Source organism: Syngnathus acus, chromosome 20 (genome assembly GCF_901709675.1).
Source record: "Syngnathus acus chromosome 20, fSynAcu1.2, whole genome shotgun sequence".
Taxonomy (NCBI): Eukaryota; Metazoa; Chordata; class Actinopteri; order Syngnathiformes; family Syngnathidae; genus Syngnathus; species Syngnathus acus.
The window spans coordinates 7,033,952-7,041,650 of record NC_051104.1 but is presented as its reverse complement, the minus strand read 5'-3'; the positions used below and the strand labels follow the sequence as shown (position 1 = coordinate 7,041,650).

Genomic DNA, 7,699 nt, shown 5'->3' with positions numbered 1-7,699 from the left:
TGTAATCTTGAATAAGGAAAAAAAATACAATAACAACAAAACGTGATCTCAGCCCTCTTGTCTACAAATCTGCTTTATAGAGCTGCAATCCATTTAACTTAATAATCCCCGCTCTTTCCTACAAACAGCCACATTTTTATATATATTTATACTGTTCCTTTAAATATGGATTGGATTCCAACATGTCCCAGATGTTCAATAATGACACCGATTTTGCTTATATGAAGGTATCGAGAGAATTTTCTAACTACATCTACTCCCTCGGAACACAATGTTGTTTATAAAATATAAATATTGTTGATATCCCTCCTTAAACTTGAGCATCCCAGCTCGCTATTGCGGCTTGTGAACAGCGTGAGGGACCAACACCTCTCGGAGCATTGCAGCCATGTGTCTTGAACCCGAAATTTCAGCTTGAACACTTGCCATTGATCATGATGAGTCAGCAATAATTTATTAGTGGTTGTAGAGCATGGATGGGGACAGCAGCTGTGGGTCAGGGTTAAGGGTAAAGGTCACATAGGGAGGTGCTGTTCACTGAATTAGATTAAGTGGCTCGCGTTTTAGTGGAATTCATCTGGGACATGAGGTGCCAAATGTCAAAAAAGCAGAAAATGCAAAGTCAGAAGATGCAGACAGGTTAAATAAATGAAGTCGTCGGACAATACCGAGGTTTCTTTGACAGCATAGGTTCCGATGCATTCCTTGCGTTTGGTCTTGGAAATGTCACCTCTGTCACCAAAGAAAAGGGCAAATTTGCCCATACAGTGGAGCCCTGGCCGAACAAATTTTAGAAATAGTGAACTCCTAGCCCTCGGTGTGTAGGCGTGTCAATAATGAATCAAATATGAACTGCAATCCATGACTTCTAGCCTTCAACAATTAGTTTTCAAAATGGAAAGATTAGAACGGTCATTAGGTGACATCGTCTGGTTTTATAAAGTAATCAAAACTGACAGCCCCATCAAAGCAGTCTCGGTAATGGCTGACAGTTTCTGAAAATATGAGTGACTATGTGTTCGAGGGCTACTAATACACAGTTACAGAGCTGAACGCCTGTCACAAACCTTCCTCTCTTCTGAGGCAGCTTTTCAAAGCCTGAAAAATCTGATAAAAACAGAGAGAAGTCTCATCTGTGATCTTCCTGATGAATATGATAAGACCTGCCCGGGGTTAATGGACCTCGACACCTATCGTGGCCCCGGGAACTGCTGATCCCGGATCAGAGGTGGAAGAGACAGTCGAGGTGGAGTCAGACCTAAAGGGGGGGTTAGTGGAAGCTGCCCTGGAGAGGTGCTCACAAATAGCGCTTGGATGACAACCACGGTGAGGTGAAGGTCCAGAGTTTCACGCAAAGCCTCCCTCCCCTTGCCTGTTGAAGAAAAGGACAAACACAAAGAAATCGAAATTACGTTCCCACTATCCCACGGTGACAAGACATAGTACACAATATACATACAAGTAAACAACACAAAAAATAAAAACAAGAAGGCACAAACTGTGAATAACCTTGATTCATTGAATTCTGCCATCCTATCTCTCTTCCTGTCTCGCTCTCTTTCAACATATTCTGCTCAACTCCCCTTTGTCTGTTTTTTTTTTTTTGTCTCTCTCCCTGTCTCTCACTCTCTCTCACTCACAAGGATCTTGGGGATATACTGGGTGTGGTAAAGCTAGTAATAGGGCTCTGCTTAGATGCCCAGTGGGAGATTACCGGGCCAAGAAACAGAGATAAAAGTACAAGTGAAACACAGGTATTTCTTTTTGCGCTTGCTTATGCTTTACAAACACATCCATAACACATGTTTCTGCAGACACACAACCGGAATATATACTTACAGTAGATACATACTCACATATAATAGCTAGTCAGTGACACTGAGGTCTTAGCCTCTGTTTGCCAGTCCTCATTTGTTTCCCATCCCCTCTTGTTTCTATGTGTGTGTAGTAGTAGCACTTGCTACCGGGTGTCTTGTTACTCCTCAGAAGGTCTATTGATTTAACTCTTGCCACAATCTATAACACTATTGTCTTGCCTTAAGTGTCTCATCTGTACTATTCACTGGCAGGAGTCTATACATAAAAAAAAAAAACACGTCTGCTTAAGGATATCGGTATTTTACGGCATGTTAGGAATTATTTGATTTTTTTATTCTCAGAGATTTTTAAACCTCTCGCATTCTCAACCTTACTTTTAGCACAGACTAAAGTTGTATTTTTATCAAGTTATTTTAATTTATGTCTCACCCCTGCTGGCATTTCAACTTATTCCGACGTTTGTTGGCACTTTTTATTCTAAGCATTTATGATTGGAGACATGGTCATGCTTTCTCAGCACACTGACAGTCCAGAGCAGTCAGTAGGTCAGACTTGACTTGTAACACAGCTCCATCCAAAAAAACAAAACGGCTTTCAGCTGCCAAAATGTGTGGGTGAGCATCCTGCATGTGGAACATCTCTCTCGTTCTACACCATTCGCTTCACGACTGCATGGCTCCTAGCAACACTTTTAGAAGCACTTTAGCTTTGTGGACTGTGACATTTGGCTATGCCCCAACTTTCAGTCGTTCCAATCATTCTCACCGGGTGGCTTGGTCCTCAGTCATGTCAAAAGTCTACTGCTTTGCATCTATGTGACTCCATCCTCGAAAACAACTAACATCCTGTATTTCCAACATGTTCAGTGCTGTGAAAATATTCTGTCAATCCACTTTCACACTACAAACCATTCTAAATTGAAACAATCATGGATTACACACACACACACAATCACTGCCTGGAACCTTTGGGGGCTCTCCAAGTAGTAAATCCATAAATCACTGTATGTTTTTTTATTTATTTTATCTCCCATTTATATTCCCAGAATATGTTTGTGTACTTAATGTGTGCACTGCATGAATAGGCTCTTTCAGCATTGCTATTTTGCACCACCGCTGATCTCCATCTGCCAGTCCATCCATTTAAGCATCACGCCAAGGACCTAAAGTCACACAGAGATTTGCTTGTACCAGCGAGGGTCTCCATCACTGTGGAGACAACAGCCATGTAATCCGCAGGAGGTACATGTACCTCATCCTAGTTACCGTCATCGGGCTCGGCAAGATATGACTCCGGCCCAGCAGGAAGGGATAGTGATTAGAGCCGGACTGGCCTATGGAGATGCCATTACACTGCGAATGTGAGGTGTTTGGCCTTGGGAGCCATTGAAATGACTTTTTTGGGATTCAGCAGAAAGTTACTTTGACATTTGCAATTTATTGTCATTGTAAACATATTCTTATTTGGGCAGAATTATTCTCCACATATGGCTGGTTTCAAAACAGGAGTCCAGAACTTTCAGAAATTGCACTCCGGCACAAACAAGATTATCCAATGACATTAACCCAAATATTTTTAATAACATTCAATTACCCAATTGTCATTTCCACCATTAGCCGTCTCTCTGTCAAAAATAAAATTCCCCATTTGATGCACTCATCATGACAAATACTGCATACATTCTAGCACTGTATTGATCCAGAATATTTTCACTGAAAATCAAATTCTGTTGTTGTTTGTGGTACAGACATGAATAAATACATGAGGTGTGATTTTCCAAGCTTGAATAATCTGCCATTGACACCTTTTCCTATGTGATTCTATTGCCCTAAAATGAGGCATGGTCAGATGGGGAGTGATGGTATTCCGTGATGGTATTATACAGTCACTACCTGCCAACACGCATCGCTCAACCCCATCCCCCACCCACCTCTGTCTCAATTTAGGTTCAACCCCAGTGTCCAGATAGTAAAAATCATCCATTTTGGATCCGCATCACTGTCATCCCATTACCATGGGAGCATTCTAGTGTGCAAAGCTTACAAATGCATATGCAGTAATGCATAAGTGTCCACATGCAGACATTGTTTCAATGCGGGTATAATCCCTCACAATAATAATAATAATTATTATTAATGTAATATAAACATTATATTTGGGATAGATGCTTATAATTTGGATTAAAATAGTCAATGTATAAAGCATGTGGGGAAGAGGCATGCCATTTATAGATCTACTTCTATGCTCTCCGAGCATACCCAAGCACTTCATGCTGGTCCTTTAGTTGCGTACGGCTGCATCTGTAAATGTTTCACATGTTTGTTGATATATATTTACACGCTTATTTTATTAGAGGGAATTATGTGTTGCAAATGTCAGGGTTAATTTCCTGGTAAGGAGAGCTTGAGGCACAGGGAGGGGCGACAAGGAGAGGGAATGTGGAGTGTGTGTGTGTGAGTATGTGTGTGTGTGTGTGATGATAGTGACAATATTGTAAAGATACTATAGATGTTTATTTATAGATTTTTTAATTTATTTATTTAGTATGAAAATGGTATAATGTGGCATGAACGACAAAGCAAGCGGAAAAGATTTGCCTGATTATTTTGTTTGCTATAATTCTTAATGTTCAAGGCCCGCCGAACAACGAGCAAAAACAAGCAGTTGGCTATTCTTTACAGCACAGGAGGTATTTGAGGCTCCATATAAAATATATTGACATGTATTGTATTTTATTGAACCAGAAAACCATTGCAATATTGTCAAGAGGAAACAAGACAATGAAGAGAGTTGGGATATTTTGACAGTCGCTGACAAAGATAGATCGACACATACTTTTTTGTTGACAGATGCAGCCATGCTTTACTTCCAAACCACAGGTTCATATGGAAATAATAAATGACTATTATTTATCGGGAATATATAACTAATGAATGGGAAGATGAAATGGCAGGTCACGCAATGAACTGTGTTCAACTGTGTGGATTCTACTTTATCTTAGGCAGGTGTGAATAACTTCAGTCTGCAATGCTTCCAATTTATTCTCTTTCGGTGTTTTGGTGGGACGTTTCTTTTCTGTCACTACAAAGCCGCCGTCGTGTTCAGCGCTTTTCTGTATAAGTGTTTCATGTCACCCCATTTGCCCTAAAACACACTTGCCTATTCTGTGTGTTTCTGGTCTTCTATTTATTTTGGTTTGCGATAGGAGCCATCACTTTCGCCATCTCTGTCACTCTCCTCCTTGATACAACATTTGATCTCAAGCACGATATGACTTTTATACGTGTATGTGAGCACACGCACACACACCAGTGCAAACAATGTGCACACATTGAGTGACAGATAAATAGTTTGAGGCAACAGGCGCACACTCAGACATGTGCAAGAACACACCTTTATCTCGCGAGGCTTTTATTTGGTGCATTTCAGCCCAACCAAACATCAAACGGAAAATTCCACCTCGCTTGGCGCAAACAACATTACAATGGCTGGTGTCATTGTAATACGCCCCACCAGTGGCAACTTGTGGAATAGGATTCAAATAAGGAAACATAAATACACTACAAATACCACCTCCAGCAAATCAGGTATGCATGGCAAGAGGACAAGCGCCTGTGACGTGACTCCTGTCAGAATTCTTTATCAAACTCTATCAGGATTCTTTTCCACCTGTTTCTCTTTTATTCATTTTTTTCTCACTTCGAAGAGTGTATGTTTATACAATTGAATATTTAGAGATGGTGTCATCCGTGAGAACAAAATAAGAAAAAAGAATAAGCACAAAAAATTTTATTTTCCCTTTTAATGCACGCCATCTAGTTTTACCTCCATGTATAAGATCCTAAAATATGATATGACATTAATCATTTCAACAGCTGAACAGAATGATCACACTCATATGAGCTAAACTCCAAATGCGTTTCAGAACAAAATGTTCCAACAGTTCCAAAAATGATACGCTCGTGCTCATCAAAACAATTTGTAATACGTCAGGTTTGTAAATACATATATGTAAAAAATTACAATGCCACCTGATATATAATTAGATGAAGCATTGCATATGTTTTTAAATATATTTTACTCCTTTCAAATATAAATCAAATGAAGTAAATGGAATGAAAATAAAACCAAATGTGCGGCCTCAAAAGGCATTTTTTTTTCCATCCCCACATGAACACAAACACACACACGGACACCCCTCACACACACCTTGCTACAGCTCCAACAACCTCAGTGTCTGCCTTACGCAAAGCGAAGAATAATAACGCTAATATATATATACATTTGAATCAGGCACTAAGCGATTAAAAATAAATCAGCCATCTTGGAACGCTTGGAACCCGACAGGTGTTGCCGAGCCTACCCACAAGCGCAGTGAAGTCCGAACATACAAGAAAACAACGTGGCTTAGTCTATGGTATCAAATTTAGTGACCATGGGGATCAAGCTGTAGGTCATAAATCTGTATCTAATGTGAAGAAAAGCTCGACATGAATTTCTGGAAACGCAGACGGGAAAGGAGACGTGCAAAGGGAATCAAGAGGGACACAAAGACAGAGGAAGCAGAAGGCATCGTAAAAGAGTTGCCAGCCTAACAACATCAGTGGGAACCAGAAGCGAGGTATAGACGAGCATAAAAGAAATACGAGGTGGTAGGCGAACGGTAGGAGTGGGCAGTAAAGCGACACGTAAGAGAGATGAAGGCGGACAAGAAGAGGTAGCCGTGGATGTGTGACAAGAGAATACAGACAGACAGACAGATAGACGGACAGACGGATGGCCGGAGAGAGAGAAATACATGACCCTCCTTCTCTAACAATGGCTGTTCATGTGGTGCCCGCCGGCTTAGCAGGCAAGCCGTCTGAATGAGGAATGTGGAATGCAGGATTTTAGGCTTGGAAATGATCGCTACTGTCCGTGTGGAATATTTAGGGCCATATCACGTGGAGCGATGACGTTTGAGAAAAACAACAACCTGTTGCTGCCCCTAACCCTGACTGTAATTCAGAAATAATTCAAAATATATTGCTGTTATGTATATTATATTATTATTATATCAGAGCAAATTTGATCACATTTAATAGCATCTGCATAGATTAGATGTACACTAAAAAGGCATAGAAATATTGTTCTCTTTCTCTCGCTCTCTCTCAGACACATACTGGGCTGCTAACACAGGAGACAGTTGTTGCTGGCCGCCCCAATGGCTGTCATGGCTGTCAGGCCAAATCCTGTGAATTATGGCTCCTCCAGATGTAAGAGATTTTTAAGATGCCTCCAACGGCCCGCGGTCTGTGGTGGGAAATAGAAAGAGCGAGACCGATTAGGCTTTATGTGTTTTAATCCAAAACAAAGGGAAAAAAAACATTTCATCATCTCTGTGCCTTATCAGTGACTTAACTTGTTTCACCATTACACACACATATTTCAAGTTTGAAAGAGTGCCGTTTTCTCTGGATATTCAGCCTTAACTATTTGTGACAAAATATGATAAAAACATCTAAAATTGGAATTTCCAGAATTTTACAGCTCAGTATTGATCGACACAAGAATCGTTTTACCTAATTAGCGCTTTACTTTGATGTCCTACATGCATCAACACTTAAAATTCAACCCCTAGCTTTGCTCTGTACGCCCTTCCTTATTCTCTCATTAGTACTTCGTTTTACCGGACAGTTTATTTGAAATTATGAAAGCATTACACTCTGATGTAGCAGTTTAAAAATCAATAGCTGAAATCCGAGCCGCCTCACTTAAGCTCCCCTCCTATGGCAAAGGGGATGTCTCTTTCTCCCTCACTCTCTTAAATGGTAATTTCATTTGCAGTCACTAAGACCCCGCCGATAATTACCGATGCCCCGGGAGTGAAAGGTGAGCGGAG

General features: G+C 40.6%; 1 long non-coding RNA gene across 2 annotated transcripts in view; it reads right to left on the bottom strand.

Annotated features, from left to right (window-relative positions):
- Positions 1–432: 432 nt before the first annotated feature.
- Positions 433–7,699, bottom strand: part of LOC119139307 — a 28,318-nt gene continuing 21,051 nt past the window's right edge. The window contains exons 3-4 of one of the 2 annotated variants that reach the window (XR_005101341.1): positions 6,981–7,110; positions 433–1,372 (exon numbers count right to left, since the gene is read on the bottom strand). This is a non-coding gene — a long non-coding RNA (uncharacterized LOC119139307). Of the gene's footprint in view, positions 1,373–5,196; positions 7,111–7,699 lie in introns of those variants that run through there. The other variant, XR_005101340.1, reaches the window with a different exon arrangement.